This window comes from Dasypus novemcinctus, chromosome 2 (genome assembly GCF_030445035.2).
Source record: "Dasypus novemcinctus isolate mDasNov1 chromosome 2, mDasNov1.1.hap2, whole genome shotgun sequence".
Taxonomy (NCBI): Eukaryota; Metazoa; Chordata; class Mammalia; order Cingulata; family Dasypodidae; genus Dasypus; species Dasypus novemcinctus.
Window position 1 is genome coordinate 31,532,254 of NC_080674.1, and position 14,534 is coordinate 31,546,787.

The 14,534-nt window shown below is 35.0% G+C and overlaps 1 pseudogene; it reads left to right on the forward strand.

Annotated features, from left to right (window-relative positions):
• Positions 1–1,352: 1,352 nt before the first annotated feature.
• Positions 1,353–7,403, forward strand: LOC101415728 (nucleolar complex protein 3 homolog pseudogene; annotated as a pseudogene).
• Positions 7,404–14,534: the final 7,131 nt, after the last annotated feature.

A 14,534-nucleotide genomic window follows, 5' to 3' on the forward strand; every position in this document is an offset into this window, starting at 1 on the left:
TTTTTTAAAGGAAAGTTCAGGACAAACTTTCATATTAATTAAAATTATAGAATTAATTTCATATCTCTTTTATCTTTATATTTGAAGGACAGTTAACACACTATATGAGGTTTAATAATGTTATTTTCATGTTGATATAACACTTTTCAACTGCTGTAATGCATAGAAATGGGAATTGGTAGTTGAGTTTGAAATACAAATAAATGAATGATTCACAAATATTCTTTCAGGTAAGATCCTAAAAAATTTGTATTCAATCTCTTAATAAATGACCATTAAGTAGTTAATATAATGAATAAACATATAATTTATTGTATCTTAGAATGAACCTGTTTCTGATATATATTTTTAACATGAATTACCATTTAATACAGATTAAAAGAAAAGGTTTTATTCTTAGAATGTGTTCTATAATTTTAGAAATTTTAAAACTTAAAGAATGTAAGGTAATTTGGTGTTCCTTTATAATGTCATCCATGTACCCTTGTGCATACTGCTGCAATCAGCTCACAATAGTTTGGCTCAAAGGGAAGGCAATGCAGAACTTTATGAAATAAAGGGGCAGAGAGAAAGACACAAGACAGGAGATGAAGATGGGACAAGGGGCCTCACAGCTTCTGGAACTGAGAGCTTCGACCCTAGTTTCCACCTCATATTTATTCGAAACTACCAAGCAGCTGTTTCTATCTGAACTGCAACATCATTTACAATAACAGGGATCAACTGCAACTGCAACATCTATAATAAGGCAACATCTACAATAGAGCAGGTGAAACTTTTTTCCACAGCATAGTGTATATATATATATATATATTCATAATGCTACATGATTCTAAGATATTAAATTATCACTAACCCCCATAGAAGGCTAAATAATATGTGAACCTAATTATTTAACAGTCATGGTTTCAAAAAAAATACTCTTAAAAGGAAAGGAAAATCACATGTGCTTTCCTACATATGATTACCCAACACTCATCTACCTGACTTGGATAACTACTTAGCCTATAGCTTGTTTTAAAAATCACTTGTGGGTAATAGATGAGGCTCAAGCAGTTGAGCACCCACCTCCCACATGGGAGGTCCCAGGTTTGGTTGCTGGCCCCTCCTAAAGGAAAAAACAATGAGCAGGCAACAAGCAGGCCACAAGTGCAAGCAACGAACAAAAACAATGAGCACACAGATGAGGGAGACATCTAGGGGAGAGGTTGGAAATCAGTTGTGAGATTCCAGCTTGCAGAGGATTGCTGCTTCAGCTCCTGAGTATCTTTTATAGATTATCTCTAGATATGTTCTAGATTATCTCCACTCCTTGTGAAATTGTGGGGATGCAATTCCCTTGAGATGTAAGGATGAAGGTGAGAAGAAAGTTTCCAAGTTTTCAGAAGTTGCTAAAAATGAGTAAAGTTAAACTTGAAAACATGCTAAAAAAATAAGCAATTTAAACAACAAAGCACTCTCAAGAAATACTGAAAAGAATGGAGGAAACTAGGGCAGGCTGTAAAAGATGCTAGGCCTAAAAATCCATTCCATTTCAAGACCCAAAGGAAAAATGACCAGGTTAAAGGACAGAGAGAGAAGAGAAGAAAAAACCCTTCTTTCAGATATGGTGAAGGTGACTTACAATTAATAACAAAGAGCATCTTTTTTAACAAGAGATCTTTCTTCTAGTGAGCTGGTTTGTGCCACAAAATGAAAGTATGAGAGTATTATAGATAAATATGAAAAATACCAAGAAATATGCAAACTGCACTAGTTTACAGATTTATTTGCTTACTATAAAAAAAAAAGTGTTATAATCCCACAGAACAGGGAGAATCCATTTACTGACAGTAACAGAGATGAAGACCAAGAAGAAGAAGATATCATTGAAGATACCATCTGAAAGCTAACCACAGAAGAACATTGAATTGAGAGAAAGAAGAATCTTCAGGAGAAGAAAAGAATATTGCAGTCTTGGCATCTGCCATAGTATCAGATCCAGAAAGTATTAGTAAAAAATTGAAATAATTACATTCCTTGCTGAGCAAGATGGCTGCTGATGGCTGTAAGAGTTCAGACTTCCTGGGTTCCTCTCTTCCAGGGTCTTGCATCTCTCTAGGTTCAAGTTTCCTTTCTTCCCAAGCTTGCTTCTTCTTGGGCTCAGGGTTCCTCTCTTCCTGGTGCTTGCTTCTATTTCCTCTGTAAGCTTACTTACTGGGGCTCCAGCTTAAGTCTTCAGCATCAAACTCTGACATCAGAACTCCAACATCAATCGAGCAAGATGGCCACTGAGTAAGGAACTCCTGCTACAGGGCAGCTTGCAAATACCCAGAGATCTCTTTAGCTAGTCAAAGCACCTATTTGGGGGCTCCAGGAAGCCAGAAGAGCATCCTGCAATGTCCTTGGGGGAGTGGAAGGAGGAGACTGCCCATCTACAGAGAAGACTCGTAAGTAGAGTGCTCCATGTCCCGGAGGCTAGTACCCATCCTCCACTGGAGGCACAAGCCACCTCAGGAGCTGTTCCATGGCTGGAATTGAAAGTTCCACTTCCCCAAAGCTGGGGAGGAAGAGACAGTTGGGCACCAATTTCAGCTGTGATGAGGAAATTCAATGGGCTACAGTATGATCCTAAGAACAGCTAAGGTTTGAGCTTGTCCAGGTCAGAAAGAGGCTGGAAGCCACCATCTTAACTGTGTGTCTGGCATGAAGGGAAGTGGGGTGGACTGAAAATCTCAGTGCTGGTGGGGACTGGCTTCTTCCCATCCAGATCATATTGCAGGTCTAGCCTAAGCCCCAGTGCCACCTCCAGAAGGGAGGAAGCTATGCGGACCTGGGTCAGCCTCTCCAGGAAATTACTGACCAAGCCTTGGAGGCCAGTGATTGTCCTACTCTGGTGGCACAAACTGCCTAAGGAGCTGCTCTGTGATGGGAATTGGAAGCTCCATTTCCCAGAAACAGGGGAGGAGGAGATGGTTGGCTACCGATTTCAGCTACTCATTGGGAGACTTGGCTGGCCAAGAGATAACCCTGGAAACAGCTTGGGTGAGAACCAACCCAAGTCAGAAAGAGGCCAGTAGCAACCATTCTGACTCTACCCCAGCCTGAGGAGAAGCCAGACTGACAGTTTCTTTCACACAGATCAGCCTGCTGCCTGCCTAGGTTTCAGTCCCACCTCTGGCAGGGAGGAGGCTGAGGAGCCCTGCACCAGCCTGTACAGATAACTGCAGGGAACTTCAGCTGGCATAGACTGAAAATCAGAAGTCTACCAGGTCAACTGCAGTCATCTTAGGATCCACACTGCATAGATTGCTGCCCAAACCTGCAGCTCCATCCCTTACCCCAGGTAGGGGAGAAAGGGATGTGAAGCTTCATCAGTCTCTCTGGGCAACTACAGTCTAGGACTGAACATGGATTATTCCACATAGCTGTGACTTTGTCCCTACTCCTGGCAAAGGAGAAAGTTGGAAGAAGTTTCATTGGTCCCTGGTGCAATGAGGGCAGCTTGAGCCTCCACAGCTTACAGCACCAACTACATGCTTGGCTCCTACTGCATAACCAGCAATGAAGAAATGATGGGAAGCCCTAAACTAAAGAGAAAAATTGCACTCAGAAAAAAAAATCTAGTATGTGAAGACACCAACAAAAAATTACAATCCACAGCAAGAAACAGGAAGCTATTGCCCAGTTAAAGGAAGAAGATAAGCCTCCAGATGACATAAAGGAGATGAGACAACTAATTAAAGATGTTCAAACAAATCTCCTTAATAAATTCAATGAGATAGCTAAAGAGATTAAGGATATTAAGCAGACATTGGATGAGAACAAAGAAGAATTTGAAAGCATACATAGAAAGATAGCAGAACTTATTGGAATGAAAGATGCAATCAATGAAATTTAAAAAAGCATTGAAATCATATAACAGATTTGAGAAGGCAGAAGAAAGGATTGGTGAGCTTGAAGAAATGGCCTCTGAAAGTGAACATACAAAAGAAGAGATGAAGAAAAGAATGGACAAATTGAACAAAGTCTCAGGGAACTAAATAACAGCAGAAAAAGGCGTGCAAATATATGTGTCATGCATGTCCCAGAAGGAGAAGAGAAGATAAAAAGGGCAGAAGGAATATTTAAAGAAATAATGGTAGAAAATTTCCCAACCCTATTGAAGGACATAGATATCCTTGTCCAAGAAGCACAGCATACTCCCATCTGAAAAAAAAATCCAAATAGACCAATTTAAAGACACATGCTCTTCAGAATGTCAAAGGCCAAAGAGAAAGAGAGAATTTTGATAGCAGCAAGAGAAAAGCAATGCATTAACATATAAGTGATAGCCAATAAGATTTAAGTGCTGATTTTTCACCAGAAACATGGAGTCAAGAAGACAGTGTCTGATATATTTAAGATAATACAAGAGAAAAACTTCCAGCCAAGAATCTTATATCCAGCAAGACTGTCTTTCAAAAATGAGGGCAAAAATCACAATATTCACAGAAACTGAGAGAATTTCTAAGGAAGAGAACAGATTTTCAGGAAATACTTAATGGTGTGCTAGAGACTGAAGAGAAAGGACAGGAAAGAGGGGCCTGGAAGAGAGTCTGGAAATGAAGATTATATCGATAGAAGTTACTAAAAGTGTCAAAAGAGTGGTGAAAATAAAATATGACAGATAAAACTCAAATAGTCAGGAATAAACTTAACCAATGATGTAAAGCACTTGTATTCAGAAAACTGCAACTCAGTGCTAAAAGAAATCAAAAAAGCCCTAAATAACTGGAAGAACATTCCATGCTCATGGATTGGAAGACTAAATATCATTAAGATAGCAATTCTACTCAAAGTGATATACAGATTTAATGCAATCCTGATAAAAATTCTACCAGCATTAAAGAAAAAATTGAAAATATGATTAAATTTATTTGGAAGTGTAAGGAGTCCTGAATAGCCAGAAACATAAAAACAAAAAGTGAACCCTCATCTCCAGACTTTAAAATCACAATACCTACCTATAGTGGTAAAAACAGCATAATACTGGCCTAAAGCTAGACACAATAGGCCAATGGAACATATGGTTCAGAAACAGACCCTCACAGGTCTGCTCAAGTGATTTTTGAGTAGCCTGTCAGACTCATACAGTTCGGGCAGAACAATCCATTCAACAAATGCTGCTGAAAGAATTGGATATCCATAGCTGAAAGAAGGAAAGAGGATCCCTATCTCACATCTTATCCAAAAACTACCTCAAAATGTATCTAAAACCTAAAAATAAAAAGCAAGAACCTAAAACTTCCAGAAGAAATTACTGGAAAATATCTTCAAGACCTGATGGTAGGTGGTGGATTCTTAAAGGAGATAAGAGGAGGAATGAGTGGACTACTGATGTTTAATGTATGTAGAAGTTTTAATTAGCTTTACTGTAAAATTGTGAAAATGTATAGAGTGGATGGTAACACAGTGAGTAACCACTAGATTATAAATGGGTTATGACTGAAAATGGTAGTCTAGTTATGTAAATGCCAATTGACAGAATGCTTGAAAATAATCTAGGAACTGGATAGCACAGTAAACCAAGAGGAAGACGAGACTTGTGGTTGATGGTACAGAAACAAGAGCATTCTTTGTTAGCTGGAACAAATGTATATCCCTACTGCAGGGTGTTGGGAATGTGGAGAAGCATGAGAAAAATACAGCTGGAGTGACCTATGGACTGTGGTTAGTAGTAATATTATAATATTCTTGCATCTATGCAAAAGATGCACTGTGTTGATACTGAGGTAGTACGGAAAATGTGAGCCAAATGTACACTATGGACATGGCAATAATCAGATGATATTATTCTATCTGTAGGAAATGACATACCACAGTGTGGTGTGTTGATGGAGGCATGTTGTTTGGGAATTCTGCACATGTGCATGATTGTTTTATAAGTTTACAACTTCTGTCATAAAGAAATATATTTTAAAAATAAAAATAGGTGGGTTGGGGGAAAAACACAACCAATGTAAGAAGAGAAATATGATTAGTAGTAAGGTTATGACAGTGCTCTTTCACAGTTTGTAACAAACATCTCATGACAATGCAAGGTGTTGGTGGAGGGTTGATGCATGGGACCCCTGTATGGTGTTATGCATGTTTGCTTTGTAAGTTCACAACTTTTAATATACACTTAATTGTTCATGTATGTTCACATATAAATCATATAAAGATAATAATAATTGGATTGGTTAGGGGAAAAATACTTTGTTTAGTAGTAATATTTTGACAAGGCTCTTTAATCCTTAGTTAAAAAGGTTTAAAAACTATGCAAGTTATTGGTGGTAGGGTGAGATGTTATATATGTTTGATTGATTCTATATATGTTTGTTTTATAAATTCACAACTATTATACATTTATTGTTTATGTATGTTAATGTATGAGTGATATATTTCAATAAATTTAAAAACAATTAGAAAACAAACAAACAAAAAACTCCAATCAAAAACATTCAACTGTGTCCTGTGCCATGCCTTTTATCTGTGAGTCCCCACGCCTTGGTGGCCTCCAACACCCTAATGATGTGACCTAATCAAAGCCCCAATCATAACTCAATCCTGCCCAGGTACAGACCAGATTAAAAACATAATCCAATATCTATTTTGGGAATTCATAACCATATCAAGCTGTTACACTGACAGAACAAGATCCCAATATGTCTGTTACTGTTCAAAACCTTGTGACAGTTTCTATAATGGAGTTATTTAAAAACATTACTCCTTCATTTAAAATCTGACCCTTAACAGAAGGAGAAAAATCTACCTAATGCCTACAAAGAAACCCAAAAGTTAGAAGAATTTGATGAAGGCCTGGTTAGCCAATATAAATTTTATTTAAAAACTTTGAAGCAAAAGGTTAAAGACTGGAAACAGAAGAAGCTGAAGAAAAGTAATGTAATTTCCTTAGGTATGTAAAGTACTAGCAGTATTGGCTGTGAAGAGCCTGTGTGAATGTTGGGAACACCTCATTTTAACTTCCACAAAAACATCATTGTGTTGATTGTCCCTCTCATGAATGAATGTCAAAATCCATATATGAAATGAATTGTGAGGCACTGAAGAAGCTCTTTAAACAAGATTAGATTGGACCAAGTTTTTCTTGGTGTAATTAAAGTAATTGCTGGTTTTGTGAATGACAGAAATTATGAAGTTAGATCTGAGATGGTAAAGACATTCATATGACTAAGAATCAAGGAAATAGAAGTGAAAAAGGACATAGAGGATATTAATAAACCAAAAAAGTTTATTACTTTCAAAGAAAAAGAAAAACCCTATCAAGAATGCTGAGAAAGTAGAAGAAAGCATAAGAGAAACTAGCACAAGAGCTTGGTAATAAATACTCTGTGTTAGAGAGGCTTATTCCCAGGGGTGATGTCCCATATCAGAGATAAGGTAGTAGGTTCATTTGCTGAGTTTGGCTTAAAGGGAGGCCACATCCGAATAACAAGGAGTTTTTCAGGAGGTAAACCTTAGGCATTACTTATAATTAGGCTAAGTTTCATTTTTATAGGAATAAGGTACATAAGTACAAGCATTAGATAGAAAGCTTGGTATATTGACCTGCTTTCTTTTGTTAGACATGGCTTTTATATTCCAGTCATTTTTTCCATTTTATTTGAGAAAGTAGCAGGACTTCCCCAGGATAGATTTTAATATTTTTTTAGCTACCATCTGGGCCTCGATCTATCAAGAAAACATACCTATGACAAAACAAATACATTTATATCCCATAGTTTTCTTTTTATGCATTTTTCACTCCACTGTCATCTGAGTACCATACCGTTGTTATAGATCCTGAAAGAACATTCTTATATTTGATTCAAACCACAATCCTCAGATGCCACAGAGTTCACTGAGTTATACAGGCACCCAGGATGGCCCAAAACTTTCCCTTTCAATCATGTTCACACCCACACTTCAGCACCAATAATAACACTCATATCACCGTACTACCATCACCTCCAGCCATTTCCGAACCATTACAATGAACCTAATTATAAATTCTGCACAGATTAAGCATCGTGTTGCCAATATCTACTTCCTTTCTATGTCCTGGTAACCTATCTTCCAGACTCTACCTCTGTGACTCTGCTCGCTCTCGTTGTTCATATGAGTGAGACCAGGCATTATCTGACACATCCATGTTACTGCATGTCAATAGTTCATTCCTTCTTATGGCCGAATAATACTCTGTCATATGTACATGCCACATGCAAATCAAAACTACAATGCGATATCATTTTACACCTATTAGACTGGCTGCTATTAAAAAATACAAAACTGTAAGTGTTGGAGAGAACGTGAGAAATAAGAACACATTCACTGCTGGTGGGAATGTAGAATGGTATAGCCACTGTGAAGGACAGTTTGGCAGTTCCTCAAGCAGCTAAGTAAAGAGTTGTCATATAATCTGCCAAACCCGCTACTAGGTATATACTCAAAAGAAGTGAAAGCATGGACACGAACAGATATATACACATTATTCACATTTACCAAAAGATGGAAGCAACTCAACAGATGAATGCATATATTAAATCTTTTAATGTTGAATTCATGATTTTAACAAATATACTGTGTGAATAGTAAACCCTATGGAATATGTTGAAAATTTTTAGACTAGAGCACAATTATCCAGTCTTTTTAGTTAGCTTGTACCTTTAATATGAGCAGTTTTTGAATGATACATCACTGGCACCATTCACTATTACTGAAATATTACTTCGTCCACCAGTTTTTTTGCTTAATAACAATGATTTAGATAAATATAATTACCAGGAAATATGGTTCTCCAGAGCATCAAGTTACTCTGAAGAGAAGAGCAGAGGAAAATTGAAGGGGCTTTAGATCTATTTTCACGAAACTGATTATCCTAAAAGATTCAATTTATTAATATTAAGAAACTATTAATTTTCTCTTGTATTTTCCAAAATCTCAAATAGAAAAGTGAAATTGGTGGCAAATGCTAACATCACAAAGCACAATACTTTCCTGCATATCTTTTTAAACTAAAAGCAAAACAATATGAAACTTGCATTTATGAAAAATGATATATAAATCTGTTATGATGTATTCAATTCTAAGTGTACTAGATTTTTTTTGTTTACTTGATTGTTTATTCTGCATTCTGACTGCAAATAAATAATAGAACATATAAGGCGAACTTTGATTTTTCCCCCAAAATAAAATATATATGTGAACATGAGCAAAATTAACTTGGGCATGTGAATATATACATATGTATTCTTATATAATACATACTATATACATGTACATTAGAAATTTCAGAGAAGATATATCCTAAATTGTTATAAAGTAGTGGGATTTTTATTTTTTTCCCTGTCAATAACTATTTATTTGTGCATGAATATTTTCACATCACTAGATGATTGATAAAGTCTTATTGGACAGCAGGTTCTAAAGAGAAATTGAATATGTTCGAATGTGAGAAAATAGCGTGGGTGTTAAGCATGATGCTAAATGTGTGGGGAAAAGATGGCTTAAGGAAAGTAGCAATTGGCAGCTTTTTATCCAGAGAGGAGATTTAATTCATGTTTTATGAAAGATAGTTTATTTTCACTTCACTTGTTCCTTCTAATGAATTTGTTACCTTTTCCTTTGTATTTCTCTAATCATATCACTTATTTGATAAGTGTCTTCAATAGTAGGTGGAAAATATGATTGAGTCAAATTTACAGGAAGAGACATTTCCAGGTATAGAATTGAAATGACTTTTTTCATTTTTCTGCTTTTTAGTAATAACTTGTCTTTGCATCATAATTCTTACGGATGTCAGTAATATATGCATTTGGTAGACTTAATTTTTTGCATTTGGTAGACTTAATTTTGTACAGTAATGGATCTAGTATGTAAAGTATATGAAATTTATTTCAAGGATTAGTGTAGTTCATATTATTCAGAGAGCAATAGCATTTCAATTTAAATATACCTAATCAAGCTTAATATAATAACTGTGCTTTAATTTGATATCTGTTTTAGACTATCTTTAATCAAAATCCAATTGAAACTGTACTTGGGAGGAATATTTGTTATGAGTTTCTTTATATAAATATTTGGGACAGTACATCGATATTCCTGAATAACTCATTTCTTTATCCTAGCAAGCATAAATTGGATATAAAATTGAAATATGAACTTTCATTATAAAATAAAATTATAAAGCTATTTACTTAAAATTATTTACTAGCAATACATTAAGAATGTATTAGATAGCATTCAGGAAAGCATTTTTAAAGTAATTGGATCTCAATTGATGTAAGTCTATTATTTATGAATTTTTAAATATCATACTTCATCATAAACAAACATGCCATTTAAAATAATAAATTATTCATACAGATGAAATGGTAATATTGGCAAAGTACTACACCATGCTCCTAATTAAGTGAAATAAATTAGTGAAATTCGGCTCTTTGTTGTCCTGAAGTCGTATGACATGGAAAGCGATGTTAAAAATCATCTCTCTGGGATTTGTTCACTTTCTCTCTCTCTCTCTTTTCTCTCTCTCTCTTTCTCTCTCTCTTTCAACTTGTTCTAATTTAAAATTTATAATAATTTTTGTCTACCTTATATTCCCTTATTTCAGCCCATGAACTATTCGCATGATGAAAAAATTAGATGCTTGCATTATTACTTAAAATTTTTAAAAATTCTTTTCATTAGACAAATGAGTCACTAAATCCTGTCAAATAACCCTTGACAATTTTCTTAAAGATGAAATTTCTTATTGATATTTCTAACATCATTGCTGAAAAAGTTAATCGGAATATAATATTATCATAATGATTATATAGCTACTCACCTGTTTTCATTATATGCATATTAATTGTCCATGTATAAACTGTTTATAAGAAAATTTCATGATCATTAAATGGTAGTTTAAGATCTCAGATATGCCATCCAAGCTTATCATTCACTACTCCCCAACATCAAAGTCTATTATTCTGAGAGCTTCATTGCATTAGGCTCAGTCTTACTTCTACAACTTGGCCTATAGTTTTCTCCTTTCCATAAAGTGAGACAACTTTTTTCCCCTTATAATGCAAATTGTATTCATCTATTTGAAAATTCTACTTACAATTCCATGACAGCAAACCATGTTATACAAAAGCACCAGTGAATTCTGGCTATAGTTCTTTTTGTGCAGCTAATAAGGTTGGGGAAATTGCCTAATGTCACAGGAAAAAATTAATTCTCCTATCCAATCTCTACATTCTTATGTATTCTTATCTTAGGGTCTTGCTCTATTAATTTGCCCCTTTTAATTCTGCTATACTCAGTGTGTCTCTTCTTTCTGGACTATATTTCTCAAACCATAAATATGTTTAAGGCAGTTATAAGCTTCAGATTAAAACAAAAATAACAAGGAGAACAATAAATGAATGAAAAATAAAAGTGCATGTGATATAGACATATTATTGTCTCTATGCCTTTATTTCTCTATGCTTATACATCCACATTTCCAAAAAGAAACAAAGCATAACAACACAAAAAGCTAGCTTCCTTTATTTCTTTGCCCATCGTCTATTTTTAAACCATTGCTATCTATGTGATTTCATAGCTCATAAACATAAAATAATTGTCAAGTTAACCAACAATATCTTTATCTTACTGGAATTTTGTCCTTTATTTGACATTTTTGCATATTCCCTCCTTGAAACCCTTCCATTCCGTGATATTAATGACTCCTTTCTCTCCTGGTTACTTTCTTGTAACTTTGGTTTAGGCACACAAGGGTTTTCTTCCTCCTCCTCTTATGTAGACTCAACGGTCTTACATAGAATCATATCATCAGCCCAGTTATTTTACTCGTAAATTCCTAGGTAAATGACCTTTTTTAGGTGTCAGAATTCAATGACTGCCTACACAGCTCTTATTCTAAATCTTAATTCCCTTTCTAATATTCTTAATTCCAGGCACACTTTCCTATTTAGATTTTCTCCAACCACTTATAACTCATGTACATAATCTGAACTCCTTAAATTTCCTGAGTTATCTCCCTGGACATTCCTAATATAACAATCATAAGCCTATTCGTAAATATAGAGTCCTAGGAAACATGGTGAGCTAAGGATTTTCCTCTTCCCTCACATATGAGTGCTCATGGTTTTCTCAGGAAGCCTTCCACTATTTTCCAATCCCATCCCCACTTCCTATATCCATAAATCAACTCATTTTTTGCAATAATCTCCTTATTCTTTTCACTCCATCAATTCCAACTCTTGTCTAATATAAATATATGTCTGTAACAAGAGTGTTCCCTAATATTTTCTCTGACATTATAATAAACTTGTAATTTCTTTCCAAGGTACATAAGGCTCTTCTTTGTCTGACTGTATTATCTCCTTCTCAATCCTATCACTGATGATTTCACACACTCACCCTTCATAAAATGCAGAAATAAGTTTTGCCAACTCGAGTGAATTTGCATATGCTTGAAATGCCTTTTTTTTTTTTAAAGATTTATTTATTTATTTAATTTCCCCCCCTCCCCTGGTTGTCTGTTCTTGGTGTCTATTTGTTGCGTCTTGTTTCTTTGTCTGCTTTTGTTTCTTTGTCCGCTTCTGTTGTCGTCAGCGGCACGGGAAGTGTGGGCGGCGCCATTCCTGGGCAGGCTGCTCTTTCTTTTCACGCTGGGCGGCTTTCCTCACGGGCGCACTCCTTGCGCGTGGGGCTCCCCCACGCGGGGGACACCCTTGCGTGGCACGGCACTCCTTGCCCGCATCAGCGCTGCGCATGGCCAGCTCCACACGGGTCAAGGAGGCCCGGGGTTTGAACCGCGGACCTCCCATATGGTAGACGGACGCCCTAACCACTGGGCCAAAGTCCGTTTCCCGAAATGCCTTTCTACTCTTTTGAATCTAACAAATGCACCCGTCTTTTAAAAGTCAATTCGAATGTTGACCATAGTGAGGAGCTTCCACTGCCATTTTAAGCAAAGTAATCCTTTCTCTATACACACAGGGCACCGTATTTGTCTGCACAAGAGCAATTTTATGTCATTTATTGAGCGATGACTTCAGAAGAGAATTAAGCCTGAAAGGAAGGTCAAGCAGCTAATAAATTCTGGGAAAAATTTTAAATTTGGACCTTTTACAAAACAACAGCACAAGAGTACTACTTCCCAATATGCTATGCTGACTCTTACTGTTTGTCTCTAAATTGCATACTTGTCTAGGCTGTTATGATGTGAAGGGATGAAATTGGATTTTAATGATCTTTGTTCTGTCAGCACTTAGAAAAGCTACTGAAATATGTGGGAAGCACATTGAATGTTTTATGATTGATTCAAGTAAGGATGGATACATATGTTCATAGTATTTGCTCAATAATTATTATGTTTAATGACTAAAATATTGACATTCACTGAAAGAATGAATGAATGAATACATTAATAAATGATTGAATGAAATGAATGAAATAATTCACTTTGATTCCTTTCTCATCTACTCTTCCACAAATTATAACTGGCATAGAGTACTAGTTAACACCTTGTACATTCATTTAAATATTGTACATGTGTATCTTTATCTGCCTAACTAGATTATAATCTCAATGAAGTAAAAATTCACATTTTATGTATATCTCTCTACAATACTTAGAAAAATGTTATGCACAGAACTAGTATATGATGAATTTAAAACAAAATATATTTTATATATTAGTTTTAGTCGAATTTTATGAGCTTATATAACTTATTCTGTGCTATAAATAGTTCTGAAAAAATGTAGCATTCCATACTTCCCTGAGAGTGGTGATGGGGCATGATATTACAGCAACATATAAGCAAGTAGGAACCAGAAGAGGGAAAAAGTATAACTTCTTTCTTATTGTAAAGTTTCCATCTATTTTAATTGTGTTCTATTGTTTTACTTTATTTTCTTCACCAGGTTGGAACACATAAGTATCATTTTTCAAAGTAGTCAAATAATCTTAACATGTTCTTACTGCATTTGATGTATGAAACATGTGTGATGTCTTAAATAGTAATATCACCAGAGAGTTAATCAGATGTCTCAGATTTATTAAATGTTTTTTAGGAATTCAAATGATCTGATAAATCAGTAATAGATCTAGAAAGACTAAGACTTTTGGATTTCTTTGTTATATTTGTATCTCTTTCAAATAAAACTATTTCTAAAAGTGAAATCCTCTGAAATTTGATGAGACTGATCTCCCAAACAAAAAATTAAATAATAAATAAGCGGTTATAGAATAAAAGTGAAAAAATGAAGTAAAATATTTTTTATGTTATTAGATATTTTGTAAAAAATGTAAAGGAAAACACAGTATTTATTATTGACTTTAAGTCCAAAATTTTGATATTCTCCTAGGTTGAATACATATACTAATGTCATTAAAGTTAAAGAAAACAATATAAAAATACAATATTTACTTGGACAAAATAAAGTGACTATATCATATTAAAAATTAATGAAAATAATTCAAATTTATTCCACATGCATTATATTGATGTCATTTCAATTATCTTCTGGGTGTTTAAT